This window comes from Oncorhynchus keta, unplaced genomic scaffold, assembly GCF_023373465.1.
Source record: "Oncorhynchus keta strain PuntledgeMale-10-30-2019 unplaced genomic scaffold, Oket_V2 Un_contig_11871_pilon_pilon, whole genome shotgun sequence".
Lineage (NCBI taxonomy): Eukaryota > Metazoa > Chordata > Actinopteri > Salmoniformes > Salmonidae > Oncorhynchus > Oncorhynchus keta.
The window spans coordinates 58,839-81,046 of NW_026277659.1; the positions used below are offsets into that span (position 1 = coordinate 58,839).

A 22,208-nucleotide genomic window follows, 5' to 3' on the forward strand; every position below is an offset into this window, starting at 1 on the left:
TGCTCTGTAGCCAGCGGCTGGTCAGCTCAGTTGGTTAGAGTGTGTGATACGCTGCTCTCTGAAAGTAAGTAATGTCTTTCTTTTTCATCTGACATTGTGACATCAGTGTTACATGAGAGTTTCTTGTCATTGTCACATGACAGTTTCTTGTCATTGTTTACATGACAGTAGGTTGTCGTAAGACAAGGCTGCATGAAGTGTGAACTGGAGTTTTCTTGGATCCATAAAACAATGTGCTTTTGGAGAATGTGGGCATCGATCCCACTACCTCACGCGTGCAAAGCATTTGAGCTAATTCCCCAGCCGTTTGGAATTTCCACAAGAAGCAACCAAGAGGGTCCAGTCTTGTCAGGCTATGCTGTTGGTGGACTTGTTTGTTGATGTGCCAGCACTTGCAGAGGCTCAGTGCATTTCAACAATTGAGCAAAATAGCAAATGGCCGGTTAGCTCAGTTGGTTAGAGTGTGGTGCTAATAACGCCAAGGTCATGGGTTCGATCCCCATACTGGCTATTATGTACATTTTGAGTGTCAAAATTACGAGTCACATGCATGTGAATTGTCAAGGGTGCCACAGAATTTTGTTGAGTGAATTGCCGGAATAGCTCAGTTGGGAGAGCGTTAGACTGAAGATCTAAAGGTCCCTTGTTCGATCCCGGGTTTCGGCATCTTTATTTGTTCTTTCTTTATGCTCTGGCTTCAAGGAACCTTTCCACAGCTTTGTTTGTGGGCCTCAATGGTGTGTGCTACGCTGCTCCTCTGAAAGTAAGTAATGTCTTGCTTTTTCATCTGACATTTTGACATCAGTGTTACATTAAAGTTGCTTGTCATTGCTACATGACAGTAGGTTGTCATAAGACAAGGCTGCATGAAGTGTGAACTGCAGCTTTCTTGGATCCACAAAAAAATGTGTTTTTGGGGAATGCGGGCATCGATCCCACTACCTATAGCATGCTAAGCAAACACAATACCAAATGATCAAATTCCCCAGCTGTTTGGAATTGCCACAAGGAGCAACCAAGAGTGCCCAGTCTTGTCAGGCTATGCTGTTGGTGGACTTGTTAGTTTGCGCTCCAGCACTTGCAGAGGCTCGGTGCATCTCAAAATTGTGCTCTGTAGCCAGCGGCCGGTTAGCTCAGTTGGTTAGAGTGTGTGATACGCTGCTCTCTGAAAGTAAGTAATGTCTTTCTTTTTCATCTGACATTGTGACATCAGTGTTACATGAGAGTTTCTTGTCATTGTTACATGACAGTTTCTTGTCATTGTTTACATGACAGTAGGTTGTCGTAAGACAAGGCTGCATGAAGTGTGAACTGGAGTTTTCTTGGATCCATAAAACAATGTGCTTTTGGAGAATGTGGGCATCGATCCCACTACCTCACGCGTGCAAAGCATTTGAGCTAATTCCCCAGCCGTTTGGAATTTCCACAAGAAGCAACCAAGAGGGTCCAGTCTTGTCAGGCTATGCTGTTGGTGGACTTGTTTGTTGATGTGCCAGCACTTGCAGAGGCTCAGTGCATTTCAACAATTGAGCAAAATAGCAAATGGCCGGTTAGCTCAGTTGGTTAGAGTGTGGTGCTAATAACGCCAAGGTCATGGGTTCGATCCCCATACTGGCTATTATGTACATTTTGAGTGTCAAAATTACGAGTCACATGCATGTGAATTGTCAAGGGTGCCACAGAATTTTGTTGAGTGAATTGCCGGAATAGCTCAGTTGGGAGAGCGTTAGACTGAAGATCTAAAGGTCCCTTGTTCGATCCCGGGTTTCGGCATCTTTATTTGTTCTTTCTTTATGCTCTGGCTTCAAGGAACCTTTCCACAGCTTTGTTTGTGGGCCTCAATGGTGTGTGCTACGCTGCCCCTCTGAAAGTAAGTAATGTCTTGCTTTTTCATCTGACATTTTGACATCAGTGTTACATTAAAGTTGCTTGTCATTGCTACATGACAGTAGGTTGTCATAAGACAAGGCTGCATGAAGTGTGAACTGCAGCTTTCTTGGATCCACAAAAAATGTGTTTTTGGGGAATGCGGGCATCGATCCCACTACCTATAGCATGCTAAGCAAACACAATACCAAATGATCAAATTCCCCAGCTGTTTGGAATTGCCACAAGGAGCAACCAAGAGTGCCCAGTCTTGTCAGGCTATGCTGTTGGTGGACTTGTTAGTTTGCGCTCCAGCACTTGCAGAGGCTCGGTGCATCTCAAAATTGTGCTCTGTAGCCAGCGGCCGGTTAGCTCAGTTGGTTAGAGTGTGTGATACGCTGCTCTCTGAAAGTAAGTAATGTCTTTCTTTTTCATCTGACATTGTGACATCAGTGTTACATGAGAGTTTCTTGTCATTGTTACATGACAGTTTCTTGTCATTGTTTACATGACAGTAGGTTGTCGTAAGACAAGGCTGCATGAAGTGTGAACTGGAGTTTTCTTGGATCCATAAAACAATGTGCTTTTGGAGAATGTGGGCATCGATCCCACTACCTCACGCGTGCAAAGCATTTGAGCTAATTCCCCAGCCGTTTGGAATTTCCACAAGAAGCAACCAAGAGGGTCCAGTCTTGTCAGGCTATGCTGTTGGTGGACTTGTTTGTTGATGTGCCAGCACTTGCAGAGGCTCAGTGCATTTCAACAATTGAGCAAAATAGCAAATGGCCGGTTAGCTCAGTTGGTTAGAGTGTGGTGCTAATAACGCCAAGGTCATGGGTTCGATCCCCATACTGGCTATTATGTACATTTTGAGTGTCAAAATTACGAGTCACATGCATGTGAATTGTCAAGGGTGCCACAGAATTTTGTTGAGTGAATTGCCGGAATAGCTCAGTTGGGAGAGCGTTAGACTGAAGATCTGAAGGTCCCGGGTTTCGGCATCTTTATTTGTTCTTTCTTTATGCTCTGGCTTCAAGGAACCTTTCCACAGCTTTGTTTGTGGGCCTCAATGGTGTGTGCTACGCTGCTCCTCTGAAAGTAAGTAATGTCTTGCTTTTTCATCTCATTTTGACATCAGTGTTACATTAAAGTTGCTTGTCATTGCTACATGACAGTAGGTTTTCATAAGACAAGGCTGCATGAAGTGTGAACTGCAGCTTTCTTGGATCCACAAAAAAATGTGTTTTTGGGGAATGCGGGCATCGATCCCACTACCTATAGCATGCTAAGCAAACACAATACCAATTGATCAAATTCCCCAGCTGTTTGGAATTGCCACAAGGAGCAACCAAGAGTGTCCAGTCTTGTCAGGCTATGCTGTTGGTGGACTTGTTAGTTTGCGCTCCAGCACTTGCAGAGGCTCGGTGCATCTCAACAATTGTGCTCTGTAGCCAGCGGCCGGTTAGCTCAGTTGGTTAGAGTGTGTGATACGCTGCTCTCTGAAAGTAAGTAATGTCTTTCTTTTTCATCTGACATTGTGACATCAGTGTTACATGAGAGTTTCTTGTCATTGTTACATGACAGTTTCTTGTCATTGTTTACATGACAGTAGGTTGTCGTAAGACAAGGCTGCATGAAGTGTGAACTGGAGTTTTCTTGGATCCATAAAACAATGTGCTTTTGGAGAATGTGGGCATCGATCCCACTACCTCACGCGTGCAAAGCATTTGAGCTAATTCCCCAGCCGTTTGGAATTTCCACAAGAAGCAACCAAGAGGGTCCAGTCTTGTCAGGCTATGCTGTTGGTGGACTTGTTTGTTGATGTGCCAGCACTTGCAGAGGCTCAGTGCATTTCAACAATTGAGCAAAATAGCAAATGGCGGTTAGCTCAGTTGGTTAGAGTGTGGTGCTAATAACGCCAAGGTCATGGGTTCGATCCCCATACTGGCTATTATGTACATTTTGAGTGTCAAAATTACGAGTCACATGCATGTGAATTGTCAAGGGTGCCACAGAATTTTGTTGAGTGAATTGCCGGAATAGCTCAGTTGGGAGAGCGTTAGACTGAAGATCTGAAGGTCCCTGGTTCGATCCTGGGTTTCGGCATCTTTATTTGTTCTTTCTTTATGCTCTGGCTTCAAGGAACCTTTCCACAGCTTTGTTTGTGGGCCTCAATGGTGTGTGCTACGCTGCTCCTCTGAAAGTAAGTAATGTCTTGCTTTTTCATCTGACATTTTGACATCAGTGTTACATTAAAGTTGCTTGTCATTGCTACATGACAGTAGGTTTTCATAAGACAAGGCTGCATGAAGTGTGAACTGCAGCTTTCTTGGATCCACAAAAAAATGTGTTTTTGGGGAATGCGGGCATCGATCCCACTACCTATAGCATGCTAAGCAAACACAATACCAATTGATCAAATTCCCCAGCTGTTTGGAATTGCCACAAGGAGCAACCAAGAGTGTCCAGTCTTGTCAGGCTATGCTGTTGGTGGACTTGTTAGTTTGCGCTCCAGCACTTGCAGAGGCTCGGTGCATCTCAACAATTGTGCTCTGTAGCCAGCGGCCGGTTAGCTCAGTTGGTTAGAGTGTGTGATACGCTGCTCTCTGAAAGTAAGTAATGTCTTTCTTTTTCATCTGACATTGTGACATCAGTGTTACATGAGAGTTTCTTGTCATTGTTACATGACAGTTTCTTGTCATTGTTTACATGACAGTAGGTTGTCGTAAGACAAGGCTGCATGAAGTGTGAACTGGAGTTTTCTTGGATCCATAAAACAATGTGCTTTTGGAGAATGTGGGCATCGATCCCACTACCTCACGCGTGCAAAGCATTTGAGCTAATTCCCCAGCCGTTTGGAATTTCCACAAGAAGCAACCAAGAGGGTCCAGTCTTGTCAGGCTATGCTGTTGGTGGACTTGTTTGTTGATGTGCCAGCACTTGCAGAGGCTCAGTGCATTTCAACAATTGAGCAAAATAGCAAATGGCCGGTTAGCTCAGTTGGTTAGAGTGTGGTGCTAATAACGCCAAGGTCATGGGTTCGATCCCCATACTGGCTATTATGTACATTTTGAGTGTCAAAATTACGAGTCACATGCATGTGAATTGTCAAGGGTGCCACAGAATTATGTTGAGTGAATTGCCGGAATAGCTCAGTTGGGAGAGCGTTAGACTGAAGATCTAAAGGTCCCTGGTTTGATTGCGGGGTTTCGGCATCTTTATTTGTTCTTTCTTTATGCTCTGGCTTCAAGGAACCTTTCCACAGCTTTGTTTGTGGGCCTCAATGGTGTGTGCTACGCTGCTCCTCTGAAAGTAAGTAATGTCTTGCTTTTTCATCTGACATTTTGACATCAGTGTTACATTAAAGTTGCTTGTCATTGCTACATGACAGTAGGTTTTCATAAGACAAGGCTGCATGAAGTGTGAACTGCAGCTTTCTTGGATCCACAAAAAATGTGTTTTTGGGGAATGCGGGCATCGATCCCACTACCTATAGCATGCTAAGCAAACACAATACCAATTGATCAAATTCCCCAGCTGTTTGGAATTGCCACAAGGAGCAACCAAGAGTGTCCAGTCTTGTCAGGCTATGCTGTTGGTGGACTTGTTAGTTTGCGCTCCAGCACTTGCAGAGGCTCGGTGCATCTCAACAATTTTGCTCTGTAGCCAGCGGCTGGTTAGCTCAGTTGGTTAGAGTGTGTGATACGCTGCTCTCTGAAAGTAAGTAATGTCTTTCTTTTTCATCTGACATTGTGACATCAGTGTTACATGAGAGTTTCTTGTCATTGTTACATGACAGTTTCTTGTCATTGTTTACATGACAGTAGGTTGTCGTAAGACAAGGCTGCATGAAGTGTGAACTGGAGTTTTCTTGGATCCATAAAACAATGTGCTTTTGGAGAATGTGGGCATCGATCCCACTACCTCACGCGTGCAAAGCATTTGAGCTAATTCCCCAGCCGTTTGGAATTTCCACAAGAAGCAACCAAGAGGGTCCAGTCTTGTCAGGCTATGCTGTTGGTGGACTTGTTTGTTGATGTGCCAGCACTTGCAGAGGCTCAGTGCATTTCAACAATTGAGCAAAATAGCAAATGGCCGGTTAGCTCAGTTGGTTAGAGTGTGGTGCTAATAACGCCAAGGTCATGGGTTCGATCCCCATACTGGCTATTATGTACATTTTGAGTGTCAAAATTACGAGTCACATGCATGTGAATTGTCAAGGGTGCCACAGAATTATGTTGAGTGAATTGCCGGAATAGCTCAGTTGGGAGAGCGTTAGACTGAAGATCTAAAGGTCCCTGGTTTGATTGCGGGGTTTCGGCATCTTTATTTGTTCTTTCTTTATGCTCTGGCTTCAAGGAACCTTTCCACAGCTTTGTTTGTGGGCCTCAATGGTGTGTGCTACGCTGCTCCTCTGAAAGTAAGTAATGTCTTGCTTTTTCATCTGACATTTTGACATCAGTGTTACATTAAAGTTGCTTGTCATTGCTACATGACAGTAGGTTTTCATAAGACAAGGCTGCATGAAGTGTGAACTGCAGCTTTCTTGGATCCACAAAAAAATGTGTTTTTGGGGAATGCGGGCATCGATCCCACTACCTATAGCATGCTAAGCAAACACAATACCAATTGATCAAATTCCCCAGCTGTTTGGAATTGCCACAAGGAGCAACCAAGAGTGTCCAGTCTTGTCAGGCTATGCTGTTGGTGGACTTGTTAGTTTGCGCTCCAGCACTTGCAGAGGCTCGGTGCATCTCAACAATTGTGCTCTGTAGCCAGCGGCTGGTTAGCTCAGTTGGTTAGAGTGTGTGATACGCTGCTCTCTGAAAGTAAGTAATGTCTTTCTTTTTCATCTGACATTGTGACATCAGTGTTACATGAGAGTTTCTTGTCATTGTTACATGACAGTTTCTTGTCATTGTTTACATGACAGTAGGTTGTCGTAAGACAAGGCTGCATGAAGTGTGAACTGGAGTTTTCTTGGATCCATAAAACAATGTGCTTTTGGAGAATGTGGGCATCGATCCCACTACCTCACGCGTGCAAAGCATTTGAGCTAATTCCCCAGCCGTTTGGAATTTCCACAAGAAGCAACCAAGAGGGTCCAGTCTTGTCAGGCTATGCTGTTGGTGGACTTGTTTGTTGATGTGCCAGCACTTGCAGAGGCTCAGTGCATTTCAACAATTGAGCAAAATAGCAAATGGCCGGTTAGCTCAGTTGGTTAGAGTGTGGTGCTAATAACGCCAAGGTCATGGGTTCGATCCCCATACTGGCTATTATGTACATTTTGAGTGTCAAAATTACGAGTCACATGCATGTGAATTGTCAAGGGTGCCACAGAATTATGTTGAGTGAATTGCCGGAATAGCTCAGTTGGGAGAGCGTTAGACTGAAGATCTAAAGGTCCCTGGTTTGATCCGGGTTTCGGCATCTTTATTTGTTCTTTCTTTATGCTCTGGCTTCAAGGAACCTTTCCACAGCTTTGTTTGTGGGCCTCAATGGTGTGTGCTACGCTGCTCCTCTGAAAGTAAGTAATGTCTTGCTTTTTCATCTGACATTTTGACATCAGTGTTACATTAAAGGTGCTTGTCATTGCTACATGACAGTAGGTTTTCATAAGACAAGGCTGCATGAAGTGTGAACTGCAGCTTTCTTGGATCCACAAAAAATGTGTTTTTGGGGAATGCGGGTATCGATCCCACTACCTATAGCATGCTAAGCAAACACAATACCAATTGATCAAATTCCCCAGCTGTTTGGAATTGCCACAAGGAGCAACCAAGAGTGTCCAGTCTTGTCAGGTTATGCTGTTGGTGGACTTGTTAGTTTGCGCTCCAGCACTTGCAGAGGCTCGGTGCATCTCAACAATTTTGCTCTGTAGCCAGCGGCTGGTCAGCTCAGTTGGTTAGAGTGTGTGATACGCTGCTCTCTGAAAGTAAGTAATGTCTTTCTTTTTCATCTGACATTGTGACATCAGTGTTACATGAGAGTTTCTTGTCATTGTCACATGACAGTTTCTTGTCATTGTTTACATGACAGTAGGTTGTCGTAAGACAAGGCTGCATGAAGTGTGAACTGGAGTTTTCTTGGATCCATAAAACAATCTGCTTTTGGAGAATGTGGGCATCGATCCCACTACCTCACGCGTGCAAAGCATTTGAGCTAATTCCCCAGCCGTTTGGAATTTCCACAAGAAGCAACCAAGAGGGTCCAGTCTTGTCAGGCTATGCTGTTGGTGGACTTGTTTGTTGATGTGCCAGCACTTGCAGAGGCTCAGTGCATTTCAACAATTGAGCAAAATAGCAAATGGCCGGTTAGCTCAGTTGGTTAGAGTGTGGTGCTAATAACGCCAAGGTCATGGGTTCGATCCCCATACTGGCTATTATGTACATTTTGAGTGTCAAAATTACGAGTCACATGCATGTGAATTGTCAAGGGTGCCACAGAATTATGTTGAATGAATTGCCGGAATAGCTCAGTTTGGAGAGCGTTAGACTGAAGATCTAAAGGTCCCTTGTTCAATCCCGGGTTTCGGCATCTTTATTTGTTCTTTCTTTATGCTCTGGCTTCAAGGAACCTTTCCACAGCTTTGTTTGTGGGCCTCAATGGTGTGTGCTACGCTGCCCCTCTGAAAGTAAGTAATGTCTTGCTTTTTCATCTGACATTTTGACATCAGTGTTACATTAAAGTTGCTTGTCATTGCTACATGACAGTAGGTTGTCATAAGACAAGGCTGCATGAAGTGTGAACTGCAGCTTTCTTGGATCCACAAAAAAATGTGTTTTTGGGGAATGCGGGCATCGATCCCACTACCTATAGCATGCTAAGCAAACACAATACCAAATGATCAAATTCCCCAGCTGTTTGGAATTGCCACAAGGAGCAACCAAGAGTGCCCAGTCTTGTCAGGCTATGCTGTTGGTGGACTTGTTAGTTTGCGCTCCAGCACTTGCAGAGGCTCGGTGCATCTCAAAAATTGTGCTCTGTAGCCAGCGGCCGGTTAGCTCAGTTGGTTAGAGTGTGTGATACGCTGCTCTCTGAAAGTAAGTAATGTCTTTCTTTTTCATCTGACATTGTGACATCAGTGTTACATGAGAGTTTCTTGTCATTGTTACATGACAGTTTCTTGTCATTGTTTACATGACAGTAGGTTGTCGTAAGACAAGGCTGCATGAAGTGTGAACTGGAGTTTTCTTGGATCCATAAAACAATGTGCTTTTGGAGAATGTGGGCATCGATCCCACTACCTCACGCGTGCAAAGCATTTGAGCTAATTCCCCAGCCGTTTGGAATTTCCACAAGAAGCAACCAAGAGGGTCCAGTCTTGTCAGGCTATGCTGTTGGTGGACTTGTTTGTTGATGTGCCAGCACTTGCAGAGGCTCAGTGCATTTCAACAATTGAGCAAAATAGCAAATGGCCGGTTAGCTCAGTTGGTTAGAGTGTGGTGCTAATAACGCCAAGGTCATGGGTTCGATCCCCATACTGGCTATTATGTACATTTTGAGTGTCAAAATTACGAGTCACATGCATGTGAATTGTCAAGGGTGCCACAGAATTATGTTGAGTGAATTGCCGGAATAGCTCAGTTGGGAGAGCGTTAGACTGAAGATCTAAAGGTCCCTTGTTCGATCCCGGGTTTCGGCATCTTTATTTGTTCTTTCTTTATGCTCTGGCTTCAAGGAACCTTTCCACAGCTTTGTTTGTGGGCCTCAATGGTGTGTGCTACGCTGCTCCTCTGAAAGTAAGTAATGTCTTGCTTTTTCATCTGACATTTTGACATCAGTGTTACATTAAAGTTGCTTGTCATTGCTACATGACAGTAGGTTGTCATAAGACAAGGCTGCATGAAGTGTGAACTGCAGCTTTCTTGGATCCACAAAAAAATGTGTTTTTGGGGAATGCGGGCATCGATCCCACTACCTATAGCATGCTAAGCAAACACAATACCAAATGATCAAATTCCCCAGCTGTTTGGAATTGCCACAAGGAGCAACCAAGAGTGCCCAGTCTTGTCAGGCTATGCTGTTGGTGGACTTGTTAGTTTGCGCTCCAGCACTTGCAGAGGCTCGGTGCATCTCAAAATTGTGCTCTGTAGCCAGCGGCCGGTTAGCTCAGTTGGTTAGAGTGTGTGATACGCTGCTCTCTGAAAGTAAGTAATGTCTTTCTTTTTCATCTGACATTGTGACATCAGTGTTACATGAGAGTTTCTTGTCATTGTTACATGACAGTTTCTTGTCATTGTTTACATGACAGTAGGTTGTCGTAAGACAAGGCTGCATGAAGTGTGAACTGGAGTTTTCTTGGATCCATAAAACAATGTGCTTTTGGAGAATGTGGGCATCGATCCCACTACCTCACGCGTGCAAAGCATTTGAGCTAATTCCCCAGCCGTTTGGAATTTCCACAAGAAGCAACCAAGAGGGTCCAGTCTTGTCAGGCTATGCTGTTGGTGGACTTGTTTGTTGATGTGCCAGCACTTGCAGAGGCTCAGTGCATTTCAACAATTGAGCAAAATAGCAAATGGCCGGTTAGCTCAGTTGGTTAGAGTGTGGTGCTAATAACGCCAAGGTCATGGGTTCGATCCCCATACTGGCTATTATGTACATTTTGAGTGTCAAAATTACGAGTCACATGCATGTGAATTGTCAAGGGTGCCACAGAATTTTGTTGAGTGAATTGCCGGAATAGCTCAGTTGGGAGAGCGTTAGACTGAAGATCTGAAGGTCCCTGGTTCGATCCCGGGTTTCGGCATCTTTATTTGTTCTTTCTTTATGCTCTGGCTTCAAGGAACCTTTCCACAGCTTTGTTTGTGGGCCTCAATGGTGTGTGCTACGCTGCTCCTCTGAAAGTAAGTAATGTCTTGCTTTTTCATCTGACATTTTGACATCAGTGTTACATTAAAGTTGCTTGTCATTGCTACATGACAGTAGGTTTTCATAAGACAAGGCTGCATGAAGTGTGAACTGCAGCTTTCTTGGATCCACAAAAAAATGTGTTTTTGGGGAATGCGGGCATCGATCCCACTACCTATAGCATGCTAAGCAAACACAATACCAATTGATCAAATTCCCCAGCTGTTTGGAATTGCCACAAGGAGCAACCAAGAGTGTCCAGTCTTGTCAGGCTATGCTGTTGGTGGACTTGTTAGTTTGCGCTCCAGCACTTGCAGAGGCTCGGTGCATCTCAACAATTGTGCTCTGTAGCCAGCGGCCGGTTAGCTCAGTTGGTTAGAGTGTGTGATACGCTGCTCTCTGAAAGTAAGTAATGTCTTTCTTTTTCATCTGACATTGTGACATCAGTGTTACATGAGAGTTTCTTGTCATTGTTACATGACAGTTTCTTGTCATTGTTTACATGACAGTAGGTTGTCGTAAGACAAGGCTGCATGAAGTGTGAACTGGAGTTTTCTTGGATCCATAAAACAATGTGCTTTTGGAGAATGTGGGCATCGATCCCACTACCTCACGCGTGCAAAGCATTTGAGCTAATTCCCCAGCCGTTTGGAATTTCCACAAGAAGCAACCAAGAGGGTCCAGTCTTGTCAGGCTATGCTGTTGGTGGACTTGTTTGTTGATGTGCCAGCACTTGCAGAGGCTCAGTGCATTTCAACAATTGAGCAAAATAGCAAATGGCCGGTTAGCTCAGTTGGTTAGAGTGTGGTGCTAATAACGCCAAGGTCATGGGTTCGATCCCCATACTGGCTATTATGTACATTTTGAGTGTCAAAATTACGAGTCACATGCATGTGAATTGTCAAGGGTGCCACAGAATTTTGTTGAGTGAATTGCCGGAATAGCTCAGTTGGGAGAGCGTTAGACTGAAGATCTAAAGGTCCCGGGTTTCGGCATCTTTATTTGTTCTTTCTTTATGCTCTGGCTTCAAGGAACCTTTCCACAGCTTTGTTTGTGGGCCTCAATGGTGTGTGCTACGCTGCTCCTCTGAAAGTAAGTAATGTCTTGCTTTTTCATCTGACATTTTGACATCAGTGTTACATTAAAGTTGCTTGTCATTGCTACATGACAGTAGGTTTTCATAAGACAAGGCTGCATGAAGTGTGAACTGCAGCTTTCTTGGATCCACAAAAAAATGTGTTTTTGGGGAATGCGGGCATCGATCCCACTACCTATAGCATGCTAAGCAAACACAATACCAATTGATCAAATTCCCCAGCTGTTTGGAATTGCCACAAGGAGCAACCAAGAGTGTCCAGTCTTGTCAGGCTATGCTGTTGGTGGACTTGTTAGTTTGCGCTCCAGCACTTGCAGAGGCTCGGTGCATCTCAACAATTGTGCTCTGTAGCCAGCGGCCGGTTAGCTCAGTTGGTTAGAGTGTGTGATACGCTGCTCTCTGAAAGTAAGTAATGTCTTTCTTTTTCATCTGACATTGTGACATCAGTGTTACATGAGAGTTTCTTGTCATTTACATGACAGTTTCTTGTCATTGTTTACATGACAGTGCATTGTTAAGACAAGGCTGCATGAAGTGTGAACTGGAGTTTTCTTGGATCCATAAAACAATGTGCTTTTGGAGATGAAGGATCGATCCCACTACCTCCCTATCCTAGGTATTCCAGGTGGGGTTTCAGGTGTCTCCGGAAGGTGGTGATTGACTCCCCAGCTGTCCTGGCGTTTGAGGGAGTTTGTTCCACCATTGAAGCAACCAAGAGGGTCCAGTCTTGTCAGGCTATGCTGTTGGTGGACTTGTTTGTTGATGTGCCAGCACTTGCAGAGGCTCAGTGCATTTCAACAATTGAGCAAAATAGCCCTTGTTTAGCTCAGTTGGTTAGAGGTGGTGCTAATAACTCAGGTCATGGGTTTGATCCCCATACTGGCTATTATGTACATTTTGAGTGTCAAAATTAGCGAGTCACATGCATGTGAATTGTCAAGGTGAACAGAACGGGCTGTTGAGTGTTCTGGATGAGTTGTAGGGGTTTAATGGCACAGGCAGGGAGCCCAGTTCAGAGTTGCAGTTAGACTGAAGATGACAAGTGCCTGGATTAGGACCTCGCTTCCTGTGTGAGGCATCTTTATTTGTACTTTCTGCGGATGTTGTGGCATGAACCTACAGGAACGGGACACCGCCTTTGTTAGTTGAGAACGTGCTCAGGGTGTTGCCAGGATCACGCCAAAGGTTCTTAAGTCTGTCTTGCTTTTTCATCTGACATTTTGACATCAGTGATGGCGAGATTCATGCTTGTCATTGCACATGACAGGGAGGAAGACAAGCTCCGTCTTGCTGAGGTTGAACTGCAGGTGGTTCCGTCATCCACAAAAATGTGTCTGCCAGACATGCAGGGATCGATCCCACCTACCTATAGCATGCTAAGCAAACACATACCAAATGATCAAATTCCCCAGCTGTTTGACATTGCCAGTGACTTGGTGCAACCAAGAGAATCCAGTCTTGTCAGTGGCTATGCTGTTGGTGGACTTGTTAGTTTCGCCAGCACCTGCAGAGGAGCGACCTGTCAGGTGACGCAATCTCAAGCGTGGAATCGCCCGGGAGATGCAACTCGGGAGGGTGGAGAGGAGGATCTGATGGTTCACAGTATCGAAGTGATACAGCTAGGTCTCTGAAAGTAAGTAATGTCTTAGCTTTTTCATCTGACATTGTGACATCAGTGTTACATGAGAGTTTCTTGAATTGTTACATGACAGTTTTTGTCATTGTTTCATGACAGTAGGTTGTCGTAAGACAAGGCTGCATGAAGTGTGAACTCAAGAGTTTTTGGAGATCCATAAAAGGGATACTGTGTCTTTTGTTGACATGGGGGATCGATGTACTTTTTTCAGAACGGGTGCAACTCTCGCATTTGAGCGGGAATTCCCCAGCGGTCAGGGAAGTTTGAGCAGGTGAACAAGGGAGAGGGTCCAGTCTTGTCAGGCTATGCTGTTGGTGGACTTGTTTGTTGATGTGCCAGCACTTGCAGAGGCTCAGTGCATTTCATCAATTGAGGGGAGAAAGAGGTCAAAGCATAGGGTAGGTTAGCTCAGTTGGTTAGCGGTGTCGTTTGACTTCAGCAAGGTCATGGGTTCGGATGTCATCGACCTTATTTTCAAAATTTTGAGTCTCAAAAGGAGGGAGGGGGTCAGGATTCAGGAGGGATGAGAAGGTGGCAAGGCTTCCACAGAGGCAGATGTTGAACTTGAATGGAATAGTCAGTTTAGCAGCAGAGACAGAGGTTAGAAAACTGAAGAGGGAGTGAAAGGTCCCTTGGTCGATCCAGGGAGGCATCTCCATTTGTTCTTTCTTTATGCTCTGTTCTGTGAACTTTCCACAGCTTTGTTTGTGGCCCGGAGCAAGGGTGTGCCGGCCTCCTCTGAAAGTGCAGTAATGTCTTGCTTTTTCATCTGACATTTGAATCAGTGTTACATTAAAGTTTGTCAGCAGAGGGAAGAGATCCACAAAAAAATGTGTTTTTGGGGAAAAGATAGGATGGAAGAGGAGAGAGCTTTTTAGCAAAAATGGGGGAGAGATCCCAGACCTAAGCATGCTGCAAACACAATACCATGATCAAATTCCCCAGTGTTTGGAAGTGTTGGACAAGGAGCAAGGGAAGAGGTCCAGTCTTGTCAGGATGACTTGGTGGACTTGTGAGGTTTGAAGCTCCAGCATCTTGCAGAGGCTCGGTGCATCTCAACAATTGCCTGCCTTGTAGCCAGGGAAGGTTAGCTCAGTTGGAGAGAGTGGAAAGAAGGAGGCTCTCTGAAAGTCAAATGTCTTTCTTTTAAAGTCTGCCCAGAACTGTGACATCAGTGTTCATGAAAGAGTTTCAATTGGCATGACAGTTTCATTGTCATTGTTTACAGGGAACCTGGAGGTTGCGATAAATGACAAGGATGTTAAGCATGAAGGCTGGTAACTGTGACAGCATGGAATTCAAAGGAGGCAATAGACAGATGGGTTTGGAGAAAGAGAGAAAGTGCTTTTGGGAGAGATGAGGATCCCGGTGCCACCACCCCGCTGACCAGAAGCATTCGGGGTGTGCTAAGGTCCCCAGCCGTGGGAATTTCCACAAGAAGCAAGCAGAGGTCCAGTCTTGTCAGGTTATCTGTGGTGATCCATGTTTGTTGAGTGCCAGCAGTTGGACTGGAGGGAGGCAATTGGCTGAGATGCAACTCTGCCTTGTTGGCCTCAGTTGGCAGTTCCAGAGGCTATAACAGAGACCTGGAACTCATGGGTTCGATCCCCATACTGGGACCACCATTTTAGTGGTGGTCGCGAGTCACATGAGCGTTTGATGGTCTGTGCAGAGAGGACAGAACAGGGATTGACAGACACATAGTTGACAGGCTCAGTTGGGCTACGCTAATGCAAGGAAATCTGGAATCCCTTGTCTCGAATGTTCAGAAAGTTAGCATCTAGCAAGAATCTTATTGACTAAAATGATTAAAATGATACAGTACTGCTTAAAGTAGGCTAGCTGGCAGTAGCTGCGTTGTTCCTCTACACTAATCAATGTCTTGTTTTTCATCTGAATTTTGACATCAGTGTTACATTAAAGTTGCTTGTCATTGCTACATGACAGTACTTTGGTTGTCATAAGACAAGGCTGCATGAAGTGTGAACCTGCAGCTTTCTTAGATCCACACAATTATGTTTGAAACAAAGCGGGCTATGTCCCACTACCTATAGCATGCGATCAAACAAATCAAATGATCAAATTGTAGCTGTTTGAAATGAAAATGGAGCAACCAAGAGTGTCCAGTCTTGTCAGGCTATGCTGTTGGTGGACTTGTTAGTTTGCGCTTCCAGCACTTGCAGAGGCTCGGTGCATCTCAACAATTGTGCTCTGTAGCCAGCGGCCGGTTAGCTCAGTTGGTTAGAGTGTGTGATACGCTGCTCTCTGAAAGTAAGTAATGTCTTTCTTTCATCTGACATTGTGACATCAGTGAGAGTTTCTTGTCATTGTTACATGACAGTTTCTTGTCATTGTTTACATGACAGTAGGTTGTCGTAAGACAAGGCTGCATGAAGTGTGAACTGGAGTTTTCTTGGATCCATAAAACAATGTGCTTTTGGAGAATGTGGGCATCGATCCCACTACCTCACGCGTGCAAAGCATTTGAGCTAATTCCCCAGCCGTTTGGAATTTCCACAAGAAGCAACCAAGAGGGTCCAGTCTTGTCAGGCTATGCTGTTGGTGGACTTGTTTGTTGATGTGCCAGCACTTGCAGAGGCTCAGTGCATTTCAACAATTGAGCAAAATAGCAAATGGCCGGTTAGCTCAGTTGGTTAGAGTGTGGTGCTAATAACGCCAAGGTCATGGGTTCGATCCCCATACTGGCTATTATGTACATTTTGAGTGTCAAAATTACGAGTCACATGCATGTGAATTGTCAAGGGTGCCACAGAATTATGTTGAGTGAATTGCCGGAATAGCTCAGTTGGGAGAGCGTTAGACTGAAGATCTAAAGGTCCCTGGTTCGATCCGGGTTTCGGCATCTTTATTTGTTCTTTCTTTATGCTCTGGCTTCAAGGAACCTTTCCACAGCTTTGTTTGTGGGCCTCAATGGTGTGTGCTACGCTGCTCCTCTGAAAGTAAGTAATGTCTTGCTTTTTCATCTGACATTTTGACATCAGTGTTACATTAAAGTTGCTTGTCATTGCTACATGACAGTAGGTTTTCATAAGACAAGGCTGCATGAAGTGTGAACTGCAGCTTTCTTGGATCCACAAAAAAATGTGTTTTTGGGGAATGCGGGCATCGATCCCACTACCTATAGCATGCTAAGCAAACACAATACCAATTGATCAAATTCCCCAGCTGTTTGGAATTGCCACAAGGAGCAACCAAGAGTGTCCAGTCTTGTCAGGCTATGCTGTTGGTGGACTTGTTAGTTTGCGCTCCAGCACTTGCAGAGGCTCGGTGCATCTCAACAATTGTGCTCTGTAGCCAGCGGCCGGTTAGCTCAGTTGGTTAGAGTGTGTGATACGCTGCTCTCTGAAAGTAAGTAATGTCTTTCTTTTTCATCTGACATTGTGACATCAGTGTTACATGAGAGTTTCTTGTCATTGTTACATGACAGTTTCTTGTCATTGTTTACATGACAGTAGGTTGTCGTAAGACAAGGCTGCATGAAGTGTGAACTGGAGTTTTCTTGGATCCATAAAACAATGTGCTTTTGGAGAATGTGGGCATCGATCCCACTACCTCACGCGTGCAAAGCATTTGAGCTAATTCCCCAGCCGTTTGGAATTTCCACAAGAAGCAACCAAGAGGGTCCAGTCTTGTCAGGCTATGCTGTTGGTGGACATGTTTGTTGATGTGCCAGCACTTGCAGAGGCTCAGTGCATTTCAACAATTGAGCAAAATAGCAAATCGCCGGTTAGCTCAGTTGGTTAGAGTGTGGTGCTAATAACGCCAAGGTCATGGGTTCGATCCCCATACTGGCTATTATGTACATTTTGAGTGTCAAAATTACGAGTCACATGCATGTGAATTGTCAAGGGTGCCACAGAATTTTGTTGAGTGAATTGCCGGAATAGCTCAGTTGGGAGAGCGTTAGACTGAAGATCTGAAGGTCCCTGGTTTGATCGCGGGTTTCGGCATCTTTATTTGTTCTTTCTTTATGCTCTGGCTTCAAGGAACCTTTCCACAGCTTTGTTTGTGGGCCTCAATGGTGTGTGCTACGCTGCTCCTCTGAAAGTAAGTAATGTCTTGCTTTTTCATCTGACATTTTGACATCAGTGTTACATTAAAGTTGCTTGTCATTGCTACACGACAGTAGGTTTTCATAAGACAAGGCTGCATGAAGTGTGAACTGCAGCTTTCTTGGATCCACAAAAAAATGTGTTTTTGGGGAATGCGGGCATCGATCCCACTACCTATAGCATGCTAAGCAAACACAATACCAATTGATCAAATTCCCCAGCTGTTTGGAATTGCCACAAGGAGCAACCAAGAGTGTCCAGTCTTGTCAGGCTATGCTGTTGGTGGACTTGTTAGTTTGCGCTCCAGCACTTGCAGAGGCTCGGTGCATCTCAACAATTTTGCTCTGTAGCCAGCGGCTGGTCAGCTCAGTTGGTTAGAGTGTGTGATACGCTGCTCTCTGAAAGTAAGTAATGTCTTTCTTTTTCATCTGACATTGTGACATCAGTGTTACATGAGAGTTTCTTGTCATTGTTACATGACAGTTTCTTGTCATTGTTTACATGACAGTAGGTTGTCGTAAGACAAGGCTGCATGAAGTGTGAACTGGAGTTTTCTTGGATCCATAAAACAATGTGCTTTTGGAGAATGTGGGCATCGATCCCACTACCTCACGCGTGCAAAGCATTTGAGCTAATTCCCCAGCCGTTTGGAATTTCCACAAGAAGCAACCAAGAGGGTCCAGTCTTGTCAGGCTATGCTGTTGGTGGACTTGTTTGTTGATGTGCCAGCACTTGCAGAGGCTCAGTGCATTTCAACAATTGAGCAAAATAGCAAATGGCCGGTTAGCTCAGTTGGTTAGAGTGTGGTGCTAATAACGCCAAGGTCATGGGTTCGATCCCCATACTGGCTATTATGTACATTTTGAGTGTCAAAATTACGAGTCACATGCATGTGAATTGTCAAGGGTGCCACAGAATTATGTTGAGTGAATTGCCGGAATAGCTCAGTTGGGAGAGCGTTAGACTGAAGATCTAAAGGTCCCTTGTTCGATCCGGGTTTCGGCATCTTTATTTGTTCTTTCTTTATGCTCTGGCTTCAAGGAACCTTTCCACAGCTTTGTTTGTGGGCCTCAATGGTGTGTGCTACGCTGCCCCTCTGAAAGTAAGTAATGTCTTGCTTTTTCATCTGACATTTTGACATCAGTGTTACATTAAAGTTGCTTGTCATTGCTACATGACAGTAGGTTGTCATAAGACAAGGCTGCATGAAGTGTGAACTGCAGCTTTCTTGGATCCACAAAAAATGTGTTTTTGGGGAATGCGGGCATCGATCCCACTACCTATAGCATGCTAAGCAAACACAATACCAAATGATCAAATTCCCCAGCTGTTTGGAATTGCCACAAGGAGCAACCAAGAGTGCCCAGTCTTGTCAGGCTATGCTGTTGGTGGACTTGTTAGTTTGCGCTCCAGCACTTGCAGAGGCTCGGTGCATCTCAAAAATTGTGCTCTGTAGCCAGCGGCCGGTTAGCTCAGTTGGTTAGAGTGTGTGATACGCTGCTCTCTGAAAGTAAGTAATGTCTTTCTTTTTCATCTGACATTGTGACATCAGTGTTACATGAGAGTTTCTTGTCATTGTTACATGACAGTTTCTTGTCATTGTTTACATGACAGTAGGTTGTCGTAAGACAAGGCTGCATGAAGTGTGAACTGGAGTTTTCTTGGATCCATAAAACAATGTGCTTTTGGAGAATGTGGGCATCGATCCCACTACCTCACGCGTGTGCAGCATTTGAGCTAATTCCCCAGCCGTTTGGAATTTCCACAAGAAGCAACCAAGAGGGTCCAGTCTTGTCAGGCTATGCTGTTGGTGGACTTGTTTGTTGATGTGCCAGCACTTGCAGAGGCTCAGTGCATTTCAACAATTGAGCAAAATAGCAAATGGCCGGTTAGCTCAGTTGGTTAGAGTGTGGTGCTAATAACGCCAAGGTCATGGGTTCGATCCCCATACTGGCTATTATGTACATTTTGAGTGTCAAAATTACGAGTCACATGCATGTGAATTGTCAAGGGTGCCACAGAATTATGTTGAGTGAATTGCCGGAATAGCTCAGTTGGGAGAGCGTTAGACTGAAGATCTAAAGGTCCCTGGTTCGATCCCGGGTTTCGGCATCTTTATTTGTTCTTTCTTTATGCTCTGGCTTCAAGGAACCTTTCCACAGCTTTGTTTGTGGGCCTCAATGGTGTGTGCTACGCTGCTCCTCTGAAAGTAAGTAATGTCTTGCTTTTTTCATCTGACATTTTGACATCAGTGTTACATTAAAGTTGCTTGTCATTGCTACATGACAGTAGGTTGTCATAAGACAAGGCTGCATGAAGTGTGAACTGCAGCTTTCTTGGATCCACAAAAAAATGTGTTTTTGGGGAATGCGGGCATCGATCCCACTACCTATAGCATGCTAAGCAAACACAATACCAAATGATCAAATTCCCCAGCTGTTTGGAATTGCCACAAGGAGCAACCAAGAGTGCCCAGTCTTGTCAGGCTATGCTGTTGGTGGACTTGTTAGTTTGCGCTCCAGCACTTGCAGAGGCTCGGTGCATCTCAAAAAATTGTGCTCTGTAGCCAGCGGCCGGTTAGCTCAGTTGGTTAGAGTGTGTGATACGCTGCTCTCTGAAAGTAAGTAATGTCTTTCTTTTTCATCTGACATTGTGACATCAGTGTTACATGAGAGTTTCTTGTCATTGTTACATGACAGTTTCTTGTCATTGTTTACATGACAGTAGGTTGTCGTAAGACAAGGCTGCATGAAGTGTGAACTGGAGTTTTCTTGGATCCATAAAACAATGTGCTTTTGGAGAATGTGGGCATCGATCCCACTACCTCACGCGTGCAAAGCATTTGAGCTAATTCCCCAGCCGTTTGGAATTTCCACAAGAAGCAACCAAGAGGGTCCAGTCTTGTCAGGCTATGCTGTTGGTGGACTTGTTTGTTGATGTGCCAGCACTTGCAGAGGCTCAGTGCATTTCAACAATTGAGCAAAATAGCAAATGGCCGGTTAGCTCAGTTGGTTAGAGTGTGGTGCTAATAACGCCAAGGTCATGGGTTCGATCCCCATACTGGCTATTATGTACATTTTGAGTGTCAAAATTACGAGTCACATGCATGTGAATTGTCAAGGGTGCCACAGAATTATGTTGAGTGAATTGCCGGAATAGCTCAGTTGGGAGAGCGTTAGACTGAAGATCTAAAGGTCCCTGGTTCGATCCCGGGTTTCGGCATCTTTATTTGTTCTTTCTTTATGCTCTGGCTTCAAGGAACCTTTCCACAGCTTTGTTTGTGGGCCTCAATGGTGTGTGCTACGCTGCTCCTCTGAAAGTAAGTAATGTCTTGCTTTTTCATCTGACATTTTGACATCAGTGTTACATTAAAGTTGCTTGTCATTGCTACATGACAGTAGGTTGTCATAAGACAAGGCTGCATGAAGTGTGAACTGCAGCTTTCTTGGATCCACAAAAAATGTGTTTTTGGGGAATGCGGGCATCGATCCCACTACCTATAGCATGCTAAGCAAACACAATACCAAATGATCAAATTCCCCAGCTGTTTGGAATTGCCACAAGGAGCAACCAAGAGTGCCCAGTCTTGTCAGGCTATGCTGTTGGTGGACTTGTTAGTTTGCGCTCCAGCACTTGCAGAGGCTCGGTGCATCTCAAAAATTGTGCTCTGTAGCCAGCGGCCGGTTAGCTCAGTTGGTTAGAGTGTGTGATACGCTGCTCTCTGAAAGTGTAATGTCTTTCTTTTTCATCTGACATTGTGACATCAGTGTTACATGAGAGTTTCTTGTCATTGTTACATGACAGTTTCTTGTCATTGTTTACATGACAGTAGGTTGTCGTAAGACAAGGCTGCATGAAGTGTGAACTGGAGTTTTCTTGGATCCATAAAACAATGTGCTTTTGGAGAATGTGGGCATCGATCCCACTACCTCACGCGTGCAAAGCATTTGAGCTAATTCCCCAGCCGTTTGGAATTTCCACAAGAAGCAACCAAGAGGGTCCAGTCTTGTCAGGCTATGCTGTTGGTGGACTTGTTTGTTGATGTGCCAGCACTTGCAGAGGCTCAGTGCATTTCAACAATTGAGCAAAATAGCAAATGGCCGGTTAGCTCAGTTGGTTAGAGTGTGGTGCTAATAACGCCAAGGTCATGGGTTCGATCCCCATACTGGCTATTATGTACATTTTGAGTGTCAAAATTACGAGTCACATGCATGTGAATTGTCAAGGTGCCACAGAATTTTGTTGAGTGAATTGCCGGAATAGCTCAGTTGGGAGAGCGTTAGACTGAAGATCTAAAGGTCCCTGGTTCGATCCCGGGTTTCGGCATCTTTATTTGTTCTTTCTTTATGCTCTGGCTTCAAGGAACCTTTCCACAGCTTTGTTTGTGGGCCTCAATGGTGTGTGCTACGCTGCTCCTCTGAAAGTAAGTAATGTCTTGCTTTTTCATCTGACATTTTGACATCAGTGTTACATTAAAGTTGCTTGTCATTGCTACATGACAGTAGGTTTTCATAAGACAAGGCTGCATGAAGTGTGAACTGCAGCTTTCTTGGATCCACAAAAAATGTGTTTTTGGGGAATGCGGGCATCGATCCCACTACCTATAGCATGCTAAGCAAACACAATACCAATTGATCAAATTCCCCAGCTGTTTGGAATTGCCACAAGGAGCAACCAAGAGTGT

General features: G+C 44.7%; 25 non-coding genes across 25 annotated transcripts; all 25 read left to right on the plus strand.

The window, feature by feature from the left end:
- The first annotated feature begins 437 nt into the window (after positions 1-437).
- Positions 438-511, plus strand: trnai-aau (transfer RNA isoleucine (anticodon AAU)). The gene has a single exon. It is a non-coding gene; the product is annotated as a tRNA-Ile (tRNA).
- Positions 512-593: 82 nt separating this feature from the next.
- Positions 594-666, plus strand: trnaf-gaa (transfer RNA phenylalanine (anticodon GAA)). Its single transcript has one exon. It is a non-coding gene; the product is annotated as a tRNA-Phe (tRNA).
- An 878-nt stretch (positions 667-1,544) lies between these two features.
- Positions 1,545-1,618, plus strand: trnai-aau (transfer RNA isoleucine (anticodon AAU)). The gene has a single exon. It is a non-coding gene; the product is annotated as a tRNA-Ile (tRNA).
- Positions 1,619-1,700: 82 nt separating this feature from the next.
- Positions 1,701-1,773, plus strand: trnaf-gaa (transfer RNA phenylalanine (anticodon GAA)). Its single transcript has one exon. It is a non-coding gene; the product is annotated as a tRNA-Phe (tRNA).
- Positions 1,774-2,650: 877 nt separating this feature from the next.
- On the plus strand, positions 2,651-2,724 carry trnai-aau (transfer RNA isoleucine (anticodon AAU)). The gene has a single exon. It is a non-coding gene; the product is annotated as a tRNA-Ile (tRNA).
- A 1,175-nt stretch (positions 2,725-3,899) lies between these two features.
- trnaf-gaa (transfer RNA phenylalanine (anticodon GAA)) lies at positions 3,900-3,972 on the plus strand. Its single transcript has one exon. It is a non-coding gene; the product is annotated as a tRNA-Phe (tRNA).
- An 879-nt stretch (positions 3,973-4,851) lies between these two features.
- Positions 4,852-4,925, plus strand: trnai-aau (transfer RNA isoleucine (anticodon AAU)). Its single transcript has one exon. It is a non-coding gene; the product is annotated as a tRNA-Ile (tRNA).
- Positions 4,926-5,959: 1,034 nt separating this feature from the next.
- On the plus strand, positions 5,960-6,033 carry trnai-aau (transfer RNA isoleucine (anticodon AAU)). Its single transcript has one exon. It is a non-coding gene; the product is annotated as a tRNA-Ile (tRNA).
- Positions 6,034-7,068: 1,035 nt separating this feature from the next.
- On the plus strand, positions 7,069-7,142 carry trnai-aau (transfer RNA isoleucine (anticodon AAU)). Its single transcript has one exon. It is a non-coding gene; the product is annotated as a tRNA-Ile (tRNA).
- A 1,032-nt stretch (positions 7,143-8,174) lies between these two features.
- Positions 8,175-8,248, plus strand: trnai-aau (transfer RNA isoleucine (anticodon AAU)). Its single transcript has one exon. It is a non-coding gene; the product is annotated as a tRNA-Ile (tRNA).
- A 1,034-nt stretch (positions 8,249-9,282) lies between these two features.
- trnai-aau (transfer RNA isoleucine (anticodon AAU)) lies at positions 9,283-9,356 on the plus strand. The gene has a single exon. It is a non-coding gene; the product is annotated as a tRNA-Ile (tRNA).
- Positions 9,357-9,438: 82 nt separating this feature from the next.
- trnaf-gaa (transfer RNA phenylalanine (anticodon GAA)) lies at positions 9,439-9,511 on the plus strand. Its single transcript has one exon. It is a non-coding gene; the product is annotated as a tRNA-Phe (tRNA).
- An 878-nt stretch (positions 9,512-10,389) lies between these two features.
- trnai-aau (transfer RNA isoleucine (anticodon AAU)) lies at positions 10,390-10,463 on the plus strand. The gene has a single exon. It is a non-coding gene; the product is annotated as a tRNA-Ile (tRNA).
- An 82-nt stretch (positions 10,464-10,545) lies between these two features.
- Positions 10,546-10,618, plus strand: trnaf-gaa (transfer RNA phenylalanine (anticodon GAA)). The gene has a single exon. It is a non-coding gene; the product is annotated as a tRNA-Phe (tRNA).
- An 879-nt stretch (positions 10,619-11,497) lies between these two features.
- Positions 11,498-11,571, plus strand: trnai-aau (transfer RNA isoleucine (anticodon AAU)). The gene has a single exon. It is a non-coding gene; the product is annotated as a tRNA-Ile (tRNA).
- A 4,515-nt stretch (positions 11,572-16,086) lies between these two features.
- trnai-aau (transfer RNA isoleucine (anticodon AAU)) lies at positions 16,087-16,160 on the plus strand. Its single transcript has one exon. It is a non-coding gene; the product is annotated as a tRNA-Ile (tRNA).
- An 82-nt stretch (positions 16,161-16,242) lies between these two features.
- On the plus strand, positions 16,243-16,314 carry trnaf-gaa (transfer RNA phenylalanine (anticodon GAA)). The gene has a single exon. It is a non-coding gene; the product is annotated as a tRNA-Phe (tRNA).
- Positions 16,315-17,193: 879 nt separating this feature from the next.
- trnai-aau (transfer RNA isoleucine (anticodon AAU)) lies at positions 17,194-17,267 on the plus strand. The gene has a single exon. It is a non-coding gene; the product is annotated as a tRNA-Ile (tRNA).
- A 1,034-nt stretch (positions 17,268-18,301) lies between these two features.
- trnai-aau (transfer RNA isoleucine (anticodon AAU)) lies at positions 18,302-18,375 on the plus strand. The gene has a single exon. It is a non-coding gene; the product is annotated as a tRNA-Ile (tRNA).
- A 1,032-nt stretch (positions 18,376-19,407) lies between these two features.
- trnai-aau (transfer RNA isoleucine (anticodon AAU)) lies at positions 19,408-19,481 on the plus strand. Its single transcript has one exon. It is a non-coding gene; the product is annotated as a tRNA-Ile (tRNA).
- Positions 19,482-19,563: 82 nt separating this feature from the next.
- Positions 19,564-19,636, plus strand: trnaf-gaa (transfer RNA phenylalanine (anticodon GAA)). The gene has a single exon. It is a non-coding gene; the product is annotated as a tRNA-Phe (tRNA).
- Positions 19,637-20,517: 881 nt separating this feature from the next.
- On the plus strand, positions 20,518-20,591 carry trnai-aau (transfer RNA isoleucine (anticodon AAU)). Its single transcript has one exon. It is a non-coding gene; the product is annotated as a tRNA-Ile (tRNA).
- Positions 20,592-20,673: 82 nt separating this feature from the next.
- Positions 20,674-20,746, plus strand: trnaf-gaa (transfer RNA phenylalanine (anticodon GAA)). Its single transcript has one exon. It is a non-coding gene; the product is annotated as a tRNA-Phe (tRNA).
- An 876-nt stretch (positions 20,747-21,622) lies between these two features.
- trnai-aau (transfer RNA isoleucine (anticodon AAU)) lies at positions 21,623-21,696 on the plus strand. The gene has a single exon. It is a non-coding gene; the product is annotated as a tRNA-Ile (tRNA).
- Positions 21,697-21,777: 81 nt separating this feature from the next.
- trnaf-gaa (transfer RNA phenylalanine (anticodon GAA)) lies at positions 21,778-21,850 on the plus strand. Its single transcript has one exon. It is a non-coding gene; the product is annotated as a tRNA-Phe (tRNA).
- The last annotated feature ends 358 nt before the right edge of the window (positions 21,851-22,208 follow it).